Here is an 18,966-nt window from a genome sequence, read left to right as displayed (position 1 = left end):
GCAGGGTCAAGGATGCGGCTAAAAAGAGCAATATATTCTATAACAGGTTTGTTATTTTTCTAACCTTCAGCTACCTGCACAACATGTTACAACATGTTAAATGGAAAATAAATGCAAGTTAAACTAATCAATTTTACTACCAAACCTCAATTGCCTAATACAACCAAGGCAGATGTTTGTGGCCAGAAAGCAGCACCACTAAAATTATGCAAAAGGAAAGGACCAAAGTTATGCTGCAGGGTTACATAAATTATGTTGCAAGGAAATGCAAATAATATGACTTAATGTGGCACATTTTATGATAGTATCTCATTATGTTTACATGTGTACATATGTGACTACAGCCTGGGCAAAGAAAATTCATTAGTACCAGTTTCCCACTGAAATACACCAACGAGCAACTGAAAGGTGACTAATCACCTTTCATGCATGGCAACACATCGCTACATTATTAATACCTTTTAATCTGTCTAAGCTAGAAACTTATTTTTGTTAAAAATTCAAATATTATGCAGCAGACGACTGATTAAGTGGCAAATGCAGCAAAATCCATAATTATGTGTAAAATACAGCAGAATCACAACATTTCAGTGGTCCTGCCAGAAAAACACTAAACTGAATGCTAGTTAGTGCAGTGGGGAATAGTTGCATGTGTATATATAGTGCTAAAAAGTCCAAGCCTGTGACAGAAAACATTGTGAATATGTAAGTCATCATTTTTATCTATATATTTTAGTAATCGGTAATCAGACTACACCTAGAAACATTTTGTTGAGTTCTTTAAAAGGATGCACTCAAGAACTCAGCTGACATTACCTCTCAATAAAAAACCTTTGTGGAGCTACAACTGGCTCCATTAGTTCAAGGCTGTACTGGCTCCCGACTCAACATCCCGTGGGCAAATCCCTTAATCTCCATGTGCCTAAAAACAAATCTGACCATGTGTAATGTAACTGGTGCTCATGTAAACCAGAGCTCCATACCCTTGGGCCGAGTTTGTGCTGAATAGATTTCCCAAAAAACAAAAGGTACAGAGCCTGTTTCAAGACTGTAGTGATGATCAGGCATTGGTGGGAGACGGGTGAAGGAGACCGAGGAGATATCCTTCTACTCAGGGCTGCTGCTATCTATCACTAGTGCAGCAAGTGTAGTTGCATTGGCACAAGGTGTGCAAGGTGAACACAACACACTGATTATGGGGAGTAGAATTTGTTGGTCAATTTCTGTTTTAGTTTGACGAATTTGCTCTTTGTAAGTTTCAGATTTATTGTGGATTATAAACTACTGAAAAAGTATCAACAAAATGATCTCATAGGCCCGACCCCCTGTGCTGAGCCCTCCCTTCCACTCCCCATTCCTTGGAAAAAAGTTTTAAAGGGGGGGCCCAACTTTAAAATATTTTGCTTTGAGGGGCCTTGGAGAAAAAGCATTTGAAGATCCCTGGGCTAATGCCTACGATTCAATTGCTGGCACACACTGAAAACAGAGAAAAGAATGGATAATTAGATTAGAATACTTGTAAAGCGCATGGCTGCCTCGGCAAAGAGGCGTCCTAGCGCTGGAGCAAGACTAGGCAGGGGACAAGACCAAGGGGTTAGACCTGAGAAAAGAGCCAGGTCTTCACAAGACGTCTGAAGGCCTGATGGTCAGGATTGCTGCAAATGTGTAGGGGGAGAGAATTCCAAAGAGCGGGGGCCGGACGTCTAAAAGAGCGGCCACCAGATCTAGTTCTGCGCATGCGAGGAATACGTGCAAGACACTGGTTCGCCGAACGCAGTGCATACGGTGGGGTGTACAGAGTGCGTAGATCGCCTAGAATGTCTGGGGCGCTTCCTGTCAGTATCTTATGCGTGATGCAGAGCGTCTTAAAGCAAACACGCTGTTCAAGGGGCAGCCAGTGTAGGCGGCTGAGGAGATTAGAGGCATGGCTGAATTTAGGGAGGGCAAAGATACCGCGTGCTGCCGCGTTCTGGACCCGCTGCAATCTATTAAGCACAGATTTATTAGAGCCGAGATGAAGCACATTGCAGTAGTCCAGGCGGGCCAGGATAGAAGCTAATAATTGAGGCTTCCTCTATAGTAGCTCGCGCGCCACTCAGGTTTTATTTCATTTAGCTTTTGCTTGCTGTGCGCACCATTGACCCACACTGTATAGCTGGAGTAGCCAAAGAGACTGCTTTAACAATATGGTTTACCTTATTATCCACACGGTGATTGGTTGCGCCTATGAACGTTCGGTCCATGCATCAAAAGTACCATGAAAAAAATTAAATGCATTCATATTGCTATGTGTAAAAAAAGAAAGTCGTACGTTGCCCAGTCCTATGCTATAAGTTCTTAATGGGCCTAACTTTCTGGAAAAAGTCCTAAAATCTGCGCCAACATTTACTACGTTGCACGTGTGCAGATTTGCATCCCTTTGGAGTTCTCTTTTTTTTTCAGCTTACTCATTGAAACCGGCGGCATTTGCAGCTGTCCAGTTTTAAGCGTGGAACCGTTTTGAGGGTTGCATTTTATCAAACGAAAATGTGCATGCTTATGCACTTTCATCTATACCTGTACATATTTTCACAATGGACAAAAGGAGAAGTGTAAAAGTGCTTGCTACCTTTTTACCTTTTTTAAATCTCCACAGGAATTTTTTTTTCTCAGCCATGGGGATATCCCTTCTCCTATACTCCCACCAATGTGCGGGCATTTTTATTTCCCTCCCCGAACTATGAAGGGAATTTCTCTTGCCCTTTTCAGGAATCAATCTCTAACTGTTTCTAGAATGGAAGAGGCTGGTAGGGTGAGTTTGTGAATATCCATAAATGTGTAAGCTGGTGGGTGTCCTCAGACCTCCAGATCATTCCCACCCTGGAACACCCATTCCCTGTGAATTTAATCTTTTACAAAATCGACTTTTGTGAATTACAATGATAATTTTGTAATCAAACAATAAGCTATTTGTGCATGTTAAGTCAAAATTACGTGTACAAATAGCCTTCCGAAATAGGCCCTATGAGCTTCCCAATTATACGTAAATATATTCTATTTCCTCTCATCTCTGGCACACTACAGTTTTTCCTAACCTGCTTATGTGGATTTTTTTTTCATGTAAATATTATTTTGGATGAAAAGTCTTTCCTTCCCCATCCCCTTTTTTGGCTACGGCAAACATTTGTGGGGGAACAACTGCATTTCACCAGTCACATTGTCAAGTGTAGTTGCTAGTAACGGACCTTTCAGACACTTGCAGGTGACCCAGTTCATTGAATGGCAAATTGTATGTCTTATATTATTTACTCTTTTTTCCAGTTCTCTTCTTGAAGTGGGGTGAAAGCATTTCACAGCTCTTTGCAAGTTTGGGTCATGAGTTTGCTCGAGTATGGCATGCATATCAAACATGCTTGGCTGCTGCATTTGTTTTGCTTTTCTTTGTCTTCCACCATTTACCTAATCTCCCTGCATTATATTGCCATCAGTTACTGCAAAATGTATTTGCTTTCTCAATAAAAAAAAGTCATAACACTTTCAGTAAGTCATGTTGCACAACTGCTCACCAAGCTAAATCTTACAACAAAAAAATTATTTAACTCACATAAGCTAACCCTAATGCATTTACCAATGCTTGATTTAATTCTGTTTCCTAACTATAACATCCCTGTAACCTTTGTTTTTTAAGTCTAAGGTTTTTCAAATTTTATTTCCTAACTATAATATACCTGAAACCTTTGTTTTTTTAAGTGATTTTATATGGGTTTTTTGTTTAACTAGCATTCGCGTTTGTAGAGTGGTGGAGAAAGGAGGTGGGGCCTCCGACTAGCTCTCAGGAATCCTGCTGTATGGGACTTACTGGAGGTAACAAGAGGGCTTCTTAAGGACCCTCAGTATCTAAGAAAACTTCATCCCGAACCAGTAGTGAGCCAGGAGATGCATTTGAAGAGTGGTGGAAAAAGGGAGGAGGGGCCTCCAACAAGCTCTCAGCAATCATGCTGTGTGGAACTTACTGGAGGTAACAGGAGGGGTTCGTGCCCCCCAAGGACCTTCAGCAGCCAAGGTGACTTCTTCCCCCAAGTGGGTATCTAGGTCTGGAAGGTGGTCAACAGAGGGGAGGAGCAAGGGCCCTCACACGCCCCAAGGGGTGTCACGCTTTATCATCGGGCAGCTCCTTCTTGGGCCAGCACTGCAATGACCAACGTGCCCCTTAAGGGGGCTCTTTGCCATTGATATTCTCTTTTTTTGCCTATGCGTATTGCATAAGTGAGTGATAAAATGTGAATAGAATGGGTGAGGGTGAAGTGTGTTAAAAATGACTAAAGGGATCCAAACAAAAAATACGTTTTAATACTAGGGTCTCTTTGTTACGGATAAAAACGTGGTTTGAGCATAGAATAGAATTAATGGTCAATTTAGCTGCAATGAATGTAATTCAAAAAGGTCAACATGTTTCATGCCTGTTACAGTCCCTAGCGGATCATGGCATTTCATTAGGACCTTATTCTACTCTGCACAGGGATGGGTAAATAAAGAGTGTATGCACCATTCCCTGTGTATTTAACATAGACTTTCAGAATATGGCCAGCATACTTTACATAGACATTCAGAACAGCTCCTGGGGGTAAACCTAGATTGGCGAGAAACAAGAGAGTACAGAAAAGGCATTACAAATTTGAAACCCAGTATTCATGATTATATACAAATACAGTTGTTAGGGAGAACTACCACTGTTGTGATGACAGCAATTCATAGTGTGTATCGATGCATGCTAATCACAGGCAGGCATATGAGCTGGGTGTAATCAATCACACGGGTCACTAGCTGCATAATTAGTTTAGTAAATATGACTTCAGGTGGACTAGTGATGCGTGTCGATGTATGCTCATCATAGGTAGACAGATGAACAGGATGTTGGTTGTAATCAATTACACATTTCACCAGCCGCTTAAGTATTCTAAGAATTGCGGTTTCCAGTAAACCAGCCTAAAGTTCCTAGGTGAAGTAAACTTCCTCTTAGTGAGTGCACCTCAACAGGAACATGGAGTGGCATAGTAGTAGCCGGTGAACAAGACATAACACATTGGTGCGTGCGGCACCTCAGGGAGGGAAGTTCAGCCAGGTGAAACTCACCAAAGGAAATTACCCGGGAATTCAGGAAGGCACGGTCCCAATTGTACTGGACAAGGCATACACTGAAAAGCGTACCGTCAAAGCTAAAAATGCAAAGGATAAATAAAGGAGAGATGTGAGGGCCATACAATAAACACCACTCGATGGGGGTGCCGCAGTGTATTGTCCGCAGTGCGTACTCGGCTCACAAGGTGGCCGAAGAAAATATCTGGTGGTGGGAGGCCATCGGGGTATGAAAAAAATCCAGGCAGGAAAATGGAGGGTAGCTTACCGTATCGGAGCGCGGTGCGGCTGCCAACCTACTCATTGCCCTGCAGGCAAAGAGACCCCTCGAGAGGCCCATTTGGCATTGTAGCGCAGACCCAACGAGGAGCTGCCCGATGATAAAGCATGATACCCCTCGAGGTGTGTGAGGGCTCTTGCTCCTAAAAGGAGCACTCCCCTCCGCTAACCACCTTCCGGACCTAGATACCTACATAGAAACAGTACACTCTTTGTTCTCATAACTGTAGGGGTCCGTGTGCTGAACCTTAAAAAGCCCCAGTACCTCTATCCTTATTTTGACTTGATCCCCCAACCAGTAGTACACCAGGAGGAGTTTGCCGAGTGGTGGTGAAAGGTAGCAGGTCCTCTGATGACTTCTCAGCAATCCCGCTGTGTGGGACGTACTTGAGGTAACAGGAGGGCTTGTTGGCCCCAAAAGACCTTCAGCATGCAAGGGGACTTCATCCCTCAACCAGTAGTTTGGCAGGAGGTGCATTTGTAGATTGGTGGTGAAAGAGGGAGGAACCTCCAGTGACTTGTTGGGCCACTTTTAAATGAATAAAAACATTTTTTTATTAGGGAAGGGGTTCGCGTCGACCTCCCCTTCCCTGGGCCGATTTCAGCCCCTGGGACCCTATCTCAAGGCCTTTTTATTTATTTTTAACTTGGGGAGGAGGGTCATGTAGCCCCTCTCCCGGGTCAATTTTGGCCTCCCCCATTAAACAAACGAGTAACCCACCTAAGACCACAGGTGTGTTGCTTAGAAAAACAGAGGGGCAGAGGGTAAAGGGGTGGGTCACCCCAACTGGGTACAGTAGCTCCGCACAACTAGTGCGGGGAAGGAAAAAAATCATTTTTTTCATATGTAACCCTCACACACTCTAGTAGTGTGTCCTGCTTCATCATTGAGTGCACCCCGACTCCTAAAGGTCAGGGTGGGCTTGACCGTATTCCAGGGAGCACTTACAAGAAGGTTGACCCTGGGGCTTACAAAAGATTAGGTCACTCCGACATGGATGTGAAATGGACAGTAATAGTTACTGACCAAAGAGCAGCACTGGATATACAAATTAGAAACATAAATCTGGATTGAACTACGAAATACCATGGGGGCAACTGTTGAATTAACAACACAGGAATTCCAAAACGTATTACTATAACGTGCTCTATATAGTAAGACCACGAGAAAATATATATATTGGAGCACCTGCCTGAATAACACTCCAGAGACAAAATACTGGCTAGAAAGCCATGACTAATAAATAACTATAGCCATATTGCCCTTCGATGATACCACCTAAGAATGAATGGATTGGGGAGTACCACTACGCATACCACCATATCATCATATCCGTGATGTGTTCCCTGCTGGTTTACCAAAGAAATGTATAGGGGGAATACTAACCCCACCCACATCTACACACGTGCCAATCTAATATACATTTCTTTGGTAAACCAGCAGGGAACACATCACGGATATGATGATATGGTGGTATGCGTAGTGGTACTCCCCAATCCGTTCATTCTTAGGTGGTATCATCGAAGGGCAATATGGCTATAGTTATTTATTAGTCATGGCTTTCTAGCCAGTATTTTGTCTCTAGAGGGTTCTTCAGGCAGGTGCTCCAATATATATATTTTCTCGTGGTCTTACTATATAGAGCACATTATAGTAATACGTTTTGGAATTCCTGTGTTGTTAATTCATCAGTTGCCCCCATGGTATTTCGTAGTTCAATCCAGATTTACGTTTCTAATTTGTATATCCAGTGCTGCTCGTTGGTCAGTAACTATTACTGTCCATTTCACATCCATGTCGGAGTGACCTAATCTTTTGTTAAGCCCCCTGGTCTCCCTTCTTGTAAGTGCTCCTTGGAATACGGTCAAGCCCACCCTGACCTTTAGGAGTCGGGGTGAACCAAATGATGAAGAATGACACTACTAGTGTGTGAGGGTTATATATATAAAAAATGTTTTTTTTCCTTTGCCGCACTAGTTGCGTGGAGCTATTGTACCCACTTGGGGTGACCCACCCCTTTACCCTATGTTTTTCTAAGGACCACTTAGTGTTGATACACTAGTAAAGATGTATCCCCCCATGCCCCCTTCAATTGCAAAGGGGCCTCTCAACCCTCTGGATTTGGAAAGAATTTTCTTTTTTGAAGTATATAACCCCAGCCTTTCTATTTTTTTTTTTAATTTGGGAGGGGGGCTACGTGGCCCCCTCTCCCAGGCCGATTTCAGCGGCAGGGACCCCATTCCACGAGTCCCGGCCTCTATCCTGAGTGCCCTGGTACCACCCAGGGAATTTCGTTGGGGAGCCTGAAAGCACCTGCGGTCTCTGCCAGCTCCCCGCCTCCAGTGGGAGTCAACATTGTTTATAGGCATAGGGTGCTGCTAAACATGCAGCCCCCTCTGTCTAAAAGCAATTCTGCTCCGCTTCCAGCAAGCAAGATTATTTTTAATGCTCACACTTGCTGGAAGAGGAGCATGTGCTGGTGCTTGGTGAGAGCGGTAAAGCTCCTGACAAGCCACAGCAAACAGCTATGTCCAAGAGCCAGCCCTTGAGGGGTGGCGTTCCCAGGACCATTTATGGCTCCAGGAGAGAGGCTGTGCAATCCCCCTCCTTTCTGGGTGGTGGGCTTGCCCTTGGGAGGTGATGGTGCACCAGGGCCGAGAACGGCTTCCTCTGTCATCTTTTTTTTTTAAAAGTTGGCCCCGCGAGGTCCCTGAGGCATGCTACCACAAATTGATCATGGCCCCAGGGAGGTGTTGGTCCCCAGAGCCAGGACGAAGCACCCTATAATAAATAATTAGCCCAGGGAGCTGGAGTTCCCCGGAAGACGGGCATCCAAGAGGCCCTCCTATTTAAACATGAATAGGCCCTGGGGAGGTGCTGGTCCCCGGGACAGGCCGTATGGGGCTCCCCTCCATTTAAAATGATACAGAAAAGCTCAGGGGAGGTGGCAGTCCCACGTGCATTAATAAGTCCCAGGAGGGGAGGTTGTGCATGGCCCCATCTTTATTATACAAATGCCCTCGGGGCCAATTACTCATGAAGATCATTTGTAATGCTCTCTCTTGCTGGAAAGGAGCTTTTGCTGTGGCTTGGCAAGAGCAGCAAAGCTTTTTTTAAACATTTCAGCAGAGCCGCAGATTTAACGTGACTCCCATTAAAATTCATTAAATTAAAAAAAAAATGCTTTTATGATCAGCGTGGTCCCTGGGGGACGCCAACAATAGGCCTAGGGGTTCAGTTCAGTTGTACTCTGCCCCCTTTTCTTTTGTTAACGTTTTTTTCTGGGACTCTGCTCAAGATGAGTCCCAAGACAGCTGCCAACACTTCCTGGTTTGAAGAGTTGGCAGCCAATTACATTTGAGCACAGGGACTGTTGGATCCTCGGAGGATCCACCTACCTATGTATACTAATTTGGATTTTGGTTAATAACTCCGCAACTACTGAACAGATTTACACCAAATCACAAAAAGGGATGTACGATGTTACAACACGAGTTTTTACAACGCGTACCGTTACATCGCGGTCGTTACAACGACTGCGATGTTACCACGCCATGCCTTTACAACGCAAGTCTTTACATCGACTTGCACTAGATGGCGTGCTAACATTAGAAAAGCGTAATTTAATATTCCAACTCCAGTCCACTTAACAGTAGGGAAGGTGTTGGGATAGTAAACTACACTATTTGTAATGTTAGCACGCCATCTAGCGCAAGTCGATGTAAAGACTTGCGTTGTAATGGCATGGCGTGGTAACATCGCAGTCGTTGTAACGATTGCGATGTAACTGCATCGCGGTGTACTAACCGCGATGTAAAGGATGTTCCCCCACAAAAAGGCACTTCCTCGGAATTCCATCTAACCTCCTGCCAAATTTGGTGTAATTCCGTTCAGCAGTTCAGGCTGTAGCTCTGCCTAAAGTTTCTATGAGAATTAACATGGTGAAAACACATTTTAGGACCTCCCCCTTTTCTGAGCCCCCACTTGATATGTCACCATGAAACTTTCAAGATAGCACCTGAAGTGAGTGGCAAACTAGCTCTATACATTTCGTGAGGATTCGTCAAATCTGCAAAACAAAAAAATATTTTCCTATGGAAACTAAGTTCAAACTATTACTACCTACTGGCAACCACCAGTAGGAGATAAGTGTTTAAAACACTGCACATAACATTTCTGCCATCTTAGACCTTTGGTGAAGGGTTTAATAAAGGGTATAATACAAGAAAAGTAGATGGATCGTACATACCCTTTATTCAAAGGATTAATTCTAAAATCTTTAAATGCAGATAACTTTGTGGAATTAAAGAGCGATGATAAAACCCTCCATCCTTAGAAGTTGGAGCCCATGTTCTAAAGTAACTTACTTCGTAATTGGAAGGTGATGAGGGTATACTACCAGAAAATCGACAACTAAAATACCTATGTGCAAAACTATTGCGACTCAAATACTGACTACCAAAATATTGTGACAGTAAATAAAGATTTAGTATGGTTAACTCCATACCTATGTACCACGACAATATGTATGTAGAGTAAGACTGAGGTGCGATTAGAGATATTATAACAAACAATACTACCGGCCCCTGATGAGGAACAGGGGTAGCCCTGTCCTGAGGAAGCCAACACAGACTGTCTTCATCATAATGCTGTTATGTAGCGACAGAACCGAGTACACTGAGACCCGAGTTGGGGGGGGGGGGGGATGAGAGGGTGGGGTGAAAGAGCCGAAATTGGAGAGGGAGATACTAACCAGAAGTGATATCACATGTAGTTCGAGATTGCTGGATGCTAATCAGGTTTTGAAAAATCAATAATAAAAATTATATTTGGGAAAATTTTTATCTGGAGTAAATAATAGTACATTGCAATACACATCTGGTGGATAAAGTTGAAATTAGGTATGCGACCAATCAAAGAGCAAAAGGTATTCTGCCAGGAAAACAAGCGAAAAAGTGTTTTTGCTTGGAATGAACAAGAAATGACAATGAAGTAAGGACATCCTAAAGGGTAGGTAGGTGTATGTACAAGAAAGGCTCTTTTTCCAGATGGCACAATCTATGCCACCATATCAGTCTTCCCATTCCCCAGAAGGGACTGCACAATGGGTCTGCCTCGTGTGCCCACCAAGCCCCTCCGCATGCCTCAGGCTTACAGCAGTGCTGTGCAGGCTGAAAAGATGAAATATGCATTTTAAAACACAATAGGCGAGCGATATTGGAAAAGCTAGGTAGCATTTCAGGAGGTTGGGGGGGGTGGTAAGTAGGAATCTCTTCAAATTATGATTTTAATGTAATTTAGACCAATGACATTGATGAGGCAAACAATTTCACAGGAGGTTGGATGCTTCTACCCTAAAGAATTTTTGGAACAATTGTTAGAAACTGGTCTAGAATAATTGGAATGTGGGGAAAATCATGCATTTCTATGTATTGTTTTTTTCTAAAACAATGAAAATTGGGTGGATTTTAATTGCAGAGCTTAGAGTGTGACTTATAAGTAATACGAAGCAATTTCAATTGCAAAGTCGAATTTGGATTGTATTATTTTTAAACCAGCCTGCAAGGCAGACCTGGCTTTAAAATGACATCAGGCACCACAGCAGTGCACACTTAGGTCATTAAGGCCACTCGGATCTCTAAACCTAATGCCTTACCATTTACTAGGAACTTACAATTAGGTTGTTCGTACCAATCAGAAGTATACCAAACAGCATTTAGTTTTAGAGGATACTGCACTGGCCCTGGACCTGGTTAGCAGGGCCCACTGAACGTTTAGAGTCAGTAATCACACACATCAGTCCAGAAAATGGGGATGACCAGGGCAAAAAGTATGATTTTTCTATGATGACAACATGCTATATCACTTTTCACCATAACATGTCAGGGATAATTAAACATAGCGGTCACTTTAGATAAACATACTTATCGCTCACGTATATAGCCATATGTCACTTCCCACGCAGGTATTTTATTTATCACTTTAGGTCCTGCCTAGGCAGCGCATGCGCTTTCTCTTGGAGGCATGTTTTATCTCCTGTGTGGGTTTACAGCCAGCCCATCGCTTTTGATTTGTTCATGTGTCCTTTCCAACAGCATGCTTGTATATGGGTAATGCGTGTTTTTGTCCCTCTTTTTGGTGTTTTGCTTTCTCACATGGACGAGTGGCCTATTACTTCGATCCTTGCATTTTTGTCCATTTCTGTTTATGTAGGCACACTTTTTTTGTTGCTTTGAGCCCAGCGCGTGTTTTAGAAGGTTCCCGTTTCTTCGTAAAGTGCTGAATTTCTTTTTTGTTGCTTTTTGTCACCATCAAGCCACTAACGCACCCCCTCGTCCCCCCACAGCACCCACTTCGAATCAAAGCTGTATGGAGCCACCCTGCTTCCATCTAGCACTCCACTTCTCTAAAAGGAACCTATATGCACGTAGCATTGAGGGCACACCGCGGTAAGAAGGCCACCAGCCTTTGAAGTGCTTGCCTCCCAAGGGCATAAGTTTCTTAGGCACACATGCAAGCTGGCCATTGCTTGTTCCTATTTGGCTGCAAAGCATGCCAGGCAATGTTGCAGCGGCTGCTTTAAGATTTCGTCATCAACTTCAGCACATAGAGCATATACAACTGCTTTGCAGTTCCTGCTCTTTGCAAACAACCTGTAACTGTGAGATGCACTCTAAACAAAGGGTATTTCTGATCAGTAGTCTTTTGTCTTTTTGTGCATGCATATTTCTGTTTTTTAAATGTGATATATCACAAACCCACGTGAAGACTATTTTGTCGCAGCATATAAGATGGCTGGAACTTCTTTGGACTGCACAATTAAAACGCATTCCAATCTTTATTTTGTATGATGCTAGTTTGTGTTCCTGCGGTTTTGTGTCCTATTTGGCTGCAAAGTATTCCTGACAACGCTGCAGCGACTGCTTTAAAATGTCATCAAGGACTTCTGCATAGAACGCAAATGCAACTGCTTTGCAATCCCCACCCACAAAAATTCACTTTAAAAATAACCCAAAATTGTGAGATGCACTCTAAACACAGGGCATTTCTCTTCGGAGTTTTTTTGTCTTTTAATAAACAGCATGTGAATTTCTTGTTTTAAAAGTGTTATTATACAGTCCCAAGTGCAGACTTTTTCATCACAAATTCTTTTCAGTGATGCTGACAATCTTATTTCTATTCTATATTATTGTATTTTGGATTTCCGTAGTACATACAATCTACATTACTATTCACCCACACCACACTACTGTAAAGTAAGGCAAAAAAATAAGTTCTCACAAAGGCAAGACCTACTGGGTTTGCCAATGCTCATTTTCCTATACAGAGACATTCAACTTTCCAGAAAGCCACAGTTGTCGCAAAGGTCAGTCCTAAAATAGCCAGTTTGGCTATGCCCAGGAAACCTACACTTGAACATTGCATAGTAAATCAAATTGTCCTACAAACTGCCCCAGAAAATAGAAAGGTGTGTGAAAGTTGATACACTTAAGTAATTGAATGTCAGCGAAGCAGATAGCACTTGCTATGAATAACACTGCAAACATGTAGCAAATAGGTGTAAGAATTAGGACTCAATTGTAAGCATTCCAAGGTAAGGCATTTTCTTTTCTCCTTGTGTAAATTAGCTATGCGTATTGAACAATGCCCAAAAAACTTTCAGGTGCCTGCAATGTTTGCAGTAACAGCACAAAGAGGTCGATGTACAGTCTATTTCGGTGACATATAACTTTCAATATGAAGGGTTTGTATGGTTCATTAATCCCATTATATGTTCGGTTTGGGTCATTGTGTTTGATTTATAAAGACTTGATAACCAAAATACTCAAGTATTTTACTAAGGAGACATGCTCATGACGTTTCTTACCATATAGGGAATGAACAACCAAGGATGCTCAAAATACCAATATCTCTTTTAAAAATTGATTATAAAATTCTCACTAGGGCACTGATGGTTAGGAAATGTGAGCAAAAGGGAAATAAATATACTATACTTGTTCATATATTATAAAATATAGAAAATAATGTACAAACATCAGATTGCGTAATAGATGTAGTTCAAGCAAAGGAGAAACCCTGTTGGGACAGAAAAGTCTTCTGCATGGTGAGCGACATACACCCCAGCCTGGAGTGCCCAACTGTACTTTTCTCTGGATCCCTAATGCTGCCATTTGTCATAGGCAAACACCGGTCAAGTATCTGCAACATGAGGCATGTGTCACGGATTGTAGTCCTGTTGGATCAGGAGGTACACTTAAAGCCCTACCCTCACAATGGTGGAAGGGCATCGCCTTCACCAAGAGTTAAGCCGTACAAACACGGTCGGGCAGCATACCAGTAGTGATTAGTATGTCCTTTTTACCCTGTGTCAGAGTGAGGCCTACAGGTTCACTCACAATTTTAAAGTTCCACTGCTGTGTGCTAAACTCACCCTTGGCCTATATCAGGTAAATGTAGATTGCTGTGTAGCGCTCGAAATGTGTGTGCCTGGGAAGGGTAAAGTATAAGGGTAGCAGTTTTGTGAAGCATGTGAATGATTAGTGTACTTATTGAGTGTGTGTGTGCCGTTAGGAATACATTACATGAAAGAAGTAGTGCTGAACAATGAGTGTGCAATAAAAGCACGTCCTCGATACATGTGTGCTTGTGAGACATACAATACAGCAAGGGTGAAGTATTGTGCAGCGCGCACATGGATAGTGGGTGTTCTGGCAGTGTGTGTTTGCAACCAGTACACCCTGGTACAATACAGAAAAGGTATAGTACCGAGCAGTGCTCCCCGACAAAATGTCAGTGCTGAATGTGTGTGTCTGTAGTGGCACAATGCATGGGGATAACAGTACTGGAGAACTGGAGAGCATGTGTGCTGTTTTAGTACACTGAGCGCAAGTGTGCCTGCAACAGTACATTACATTGAGGACCTTGGGTTCCATTTTGGGAAGCACAGACCAGCCTAGGGTAGACATGAGGGGTACTGTAATCCCTCAGACAGATGTATATAGCTGTATTTCTGTGAGCTGGGTGGGACACACACTGATGAAAAGGAGAAAGATTCCCCATCTACACATTTGAACCTGAACACATCTCAGGAAGGAGATTGGTCTGCTAAAAGAATTATGAAGAGCATTGCTGGGAGCCCAGGATTAACCTTTTGATGCACATATCTGTGAATGGCATCCAGGTGTGAACTCTAGTCACTCCCATGCCCTGTGTTGTGGGACAATCAGCTTCAGAGTCTTTTCTGCTGTGACAGACAGCTTTTTAAGAGGAAAGAAGAGAAGAAAAAGGGTATACTTGAAAAAGAAGCAGAACCCAAAACATAAAACTTCAAAGACTCAAACCCCAAATCACATTTGGTGTCTGGAAATGGACTTTAAGGCGGGAGTTTGAGACCCAAACAAATGTCATCTGCCAAGCAGCAAGGCACGCTGTGAGAAGGAGAAGCTGTGCAAGATTTCTGCCTGTGATCAGGACTGCGTGCGAAGGCCTGCTAGTCTCCCTGCTGGGTGAGGGGACCTCAATCAAGGAAACCAAGATTACCTGCCCTGGAGCCCCAGCAGCTGCCTGCTTACCAAGACCAATGTACCCTGTGAGGAAGAGGAGAGTATTGAAGGGTGCAAGGTCCAGAGGGGAGCCCTATCGAGAGCACTCAGGGAGTGAGTTGTGAGGAAATGTCAGTGTACAGATTGGGTCCTTGCCCATGCACAGCAGCAATTCAATGACCTTCTAAATGCCAGAAGAGGGCTGCTGTGACCTGAGCAGTATATTCAGCACCACAACGCAAGTGCCAGGCCCACACTGTGTCATTGCAGTGGCCTCGTACGCTAGAGGGGGGCCACCGCTAATTTCATTGTTGCCAGAACATCCAGTCTTGTGTTTGCTTTAATCATCCCCATATGCAAGGAAGAACCGCTAAGGTGTGGGCGACTGCACCAGAGGAGTTTGAGTATAGGTCGTAAAGTGTTGCAGCAACCCCATATGCCAGAAGGTCTTGCCGGTACTAACACTTCCAGAAGTTCAGGTTGTTGCCCAGAAAGAAGATTGCAGTGGTGACCAGCAGGTCGAGCCCGTACACTAAGAACTGCCTCCGACTGACCCGCCTGAGGAATGTGAAGGACACCGCAGGAGATGTTGCACCCTCACTCCAGGGTCCAGGATCAAATGACCCCTTATCCCCTGCCATGTGGGGAAGAGTGACTTACCGCATCTTTGTAGATTGAGGGAAGCTACGATCGCTGGGAAATGCCGCTTGAGGGAGAGAGCCTGCACCTGCTGGGTACTGCCCGGGACATCAAGAATAAAAGGTCTTAACCACCACGGTTGGGCCCACTGCATACCCTGTGACCCTGTGACCCTCTGAAAGGAATTCTGAGGCCCATTTTAGAATTGGCATTGAATGCTGAAAAGGCCTCCAAGGAGGCAGTGTGGACTGACTTACCAGTTTTTTTATATGTTCCTAGTATTTGTTGCCCTTAGTAAAACTCTTAAAGTCTGATTCACTAGCTGTGTCTCAAGCCAGGCTTAGGCGTTACTTCTTCCTTGTGGAAAAATGTTCTGTGAGTCAGAAAACTTTGTGGCATGGGAGAAACATTTTGGAAGAAGTAAATAATCTGCTCATAGCCGAGCCATCTTTGAGAAAAGCAAAAGGTATCTACTTCTAGTGAACTCCTTATCTGTTGTATCCCAAGAGAATGTGATTAGTAAGAAATTCTCCAGGCGCTTTTAATTATATCCAGCCAAAGCAGAATGATTTTGGTTGGCATCCAGAAAAGATAAGTAGAAAATGCTATCCACATATCAGAAACTGACAGCAGTTGAAATGGAGAAAGCGACATGTCTACCCCTGTATCTTGTATGTGGAACAAGGAGCTGGTCAGCCTTTGGACAGAAAGTTAGCCATGCCATTATAATTAGTACAATAGAGTAATTTTGTGCAAATATTGAACACAGTTTAAGAAAATCAAGGGGCATATTAACAAGCCAGGCGATAAAATTATCGCCGCTTTTGCGGCAGAAAACTGCCGCTAAAACGGCGATAATGGGCTTGATAATGGGCTCTAAGGAATTCCAATTGAAGCCCATGTTAGATGTGAAGGACGTCTAACATGGGCTTCAATTGGAATTCCATAGAGCATATTATCAAGCCCATTATCGCTTATTTAGTGGCAGTTTACTGCCGCTAAAGCGGCGATAATTTTATCGCCTGGCTTGTTAATATGCCCCTAAGTGTGGGTGCTGAACTTGTGTGAAAAAGCAAGAGAAATGAGGCAAGTTAAATGAATGTTGAAAAAAATCAACACTTTTTGTCGAAGAATAGAATTGACCTTTAATAAATTTACAAATCTAAGCTTTAGTAAGAACAGCAGCAATAGCTTGTTTTATTGCAATTCTGACATTTCTAAGTGCTATAAATACCATGTGTCACTATTACTCAATTTCATGGCACTCAATTTACCAATCGTTGAAGGATTGAAGGCTGAGTCGGCCCTAAATAGATCTCAACTTGTGACCTGCACGTCATTGCATCCTTCTGTGTCCTCAGTGGCCGTTCTATATTGACCATACCTGAATATGAGAAAGCTTATACCAACTTAAAGTAGCAAAGAAAATCGTCATGAAATAGTGAAAGAGAATTAAAACCAAGCTTATATCAATGATTGAATAAATAAAAAAAGCTGGTGGCTTACAAAAGTGGTGCACTTTGAAAGGAACAAATCTATACTACTTGAAAACAATCGAAATTGAATATATAAAATGGCGAGGTAAGATAATTGCTGTGCTTGGTATTTTCGTTGCTGTTCCTTATTTTAGTACAAAGAGGTTTTTTTCCTGATTCATCATGGTCATCTAGATTAAATGGTGTGGTGTATTTCTCTGGTTTATGAAGAGAAGTGGCTGGATGTTTATGTAATCAGGAATATTTCAGGCTCTTCTTAAACAATTTATAGAGTGTGCTTGTGGCCTTTTCTTAACACAATTTTAAACCTAAAAATAAGACTTCAAACTAACCCACACAATAAAAGGCAATATAGGGGTGCATCTGAGAAATCTTTGGTTTGCCTTTGTGAGGCTCCTCCAGGCTGTTGTGGAACTTAAAATTAGCCACGTCACTTTATGGTCAATTTTTCCCCTGAAGCAGCAAAAAATAGGCTCTATCCTCATTATTATTGATTAGACCACTAATTTAAATTGAGGCCTTAAGTATTTGTGGGATGTAATGTAACTCGCTAGAGAAAGTACACAAAGCCATATAAGGAGTGCTCATTCTATGTAATCACAATATTTATATGGGTGTTCAACTGTTATGTTTCCATTCGTAATGAATTGCAATTTTCTGCATTTATACGAAGATGTTTTTTCCATTATATAATAGATTATGTATGCAAGAGAAATGCATTTACTTTTATAACGTGACTGTTCATGTTTTTAAGGCGCATTGAAGTCTTGAATTTGTTAACTGGACCAAAAGCCTTAAGCATTTGGGTTTCGCAAGATCTAACTTCCGATGTAAATTCTTTCTCAGATTGGGTCTTTTTTTCCCTCTCCAGGTACCTTGTAAGATTACCTAATTGATGGAGAAAGACTCTTTGTGTGAAACAGATAAGGAAACGAGAAGGAAGTCAAGGGCAGAAGAAATTATGGCCAGACGGATGGCCTACAGTCCGTGTGGAATGAAGGCATAAATTCAAAGTCGTCTCAAAATATGTGGTTCAAAGAAGAGTTAAGAGTGTGTTTTCGAAATGTACATCAAAGAAAGAAGAACTATGAGGGTGTTTTGCTAAGAGAGTATTGTTTGAAGGTGGCCTTTAATTAGGTCCATGACAATAATTTAGGAGGGTCTTTGAGGGCATAACTAGGCAATGTTCTGTGGCTTTATACGCCTACTTACACTGAGATTTCTTTAGATTAGGATGGGTTCAGACCTGTGTGCCTTGCATTTATGCTTTAATCTCGTTGTGTGGCTTTATGCTATGCAATGCTTTATAAACTTCTACGGTAGTTTCCACACTGGCACCTTTCTCTTTATTTTATGGATCTGATTGAACTTAGTTTATCATTTTTGGAGTATTTTAATTGGGGAGGAATTAGAAATCTTCATGCATTATAGACAGGAGGATTGGATTTTGCAATCTTCTCATTCTGCTGTGTTTCATTTGCTTCGTGCCATCGCTACTGAGGTTCTCATTGGATATTTACTATCGCGAATGAATTTTCTTCGTAGAGTTGGAAGTCGTTTGTTAATTCTGTATCGTTATGCAATGTTTCTGAGACTGATTTATATTATGTTGGTTTTGGAATTGTAATAAATCTAAGTTTAACCTGACTTTTTGATTCAGAGCTTTACTGTGTAATCAAATGGGTTACACTGTCTTTGTGAATTTAAATTGAACCTAACTCCTTTATTACTCAAGCTCTCTAAAAAGGTTATAGCTGGAGGGGAGAAAATGGGCCCAAATCTCCTCCACAGGAGCACCCCTTAGCCTGCCAGTTGAATGTTTAACACTGTTGCTGCATTTATACCAAAGACCGGTCTTCTCTCGTAACAATGCTGCATTCCACTCACTGTGGAG

At 42.6% G+C, this 18,966-nt stretch overlaps 1 long non-coding RNA gene across 1 annotated transcript in view; it reads left to right on the top strand.

Moving 5' to 3' along the window:
* The window catches only part of LOC146865798 (uncharacterized), a 77,465-nt gene extending 58,806 nt beyond the window's left edge, over nucleotides 1–18,659 (top strand). The window contains exon 3 of the long non-coding RNA XR_014976702.1: nucleotides 17,944–18,659. This is a non-coding gene — a long non-coding RNA (uncharacterized LOC146865798). The remainder of the gene's footprint in view (nucleotides 1–17,943) is intronic.
* Nucleotides 18,660–18,966: the final 307 nt, after the last annotated feature.

This window comes from Triturus cristatus, chromosome 2_1 (assembly GCF_964204655.1).
Source record: "Triturus cristatus chromosome 2_1, aTriCri1.1, whole genome shotgun sequence".
NCBI classification, from domain to species: Eukaryota; Metazoa; Chordata; class Amphibia; order Caudata; family Salamandridae; genus Triturus; species Triturus cristatus.
Note: the sequence above shows the minus strand (reverse complement) of the source record. Positions and strands in the feature narration are given on the sequence as shown.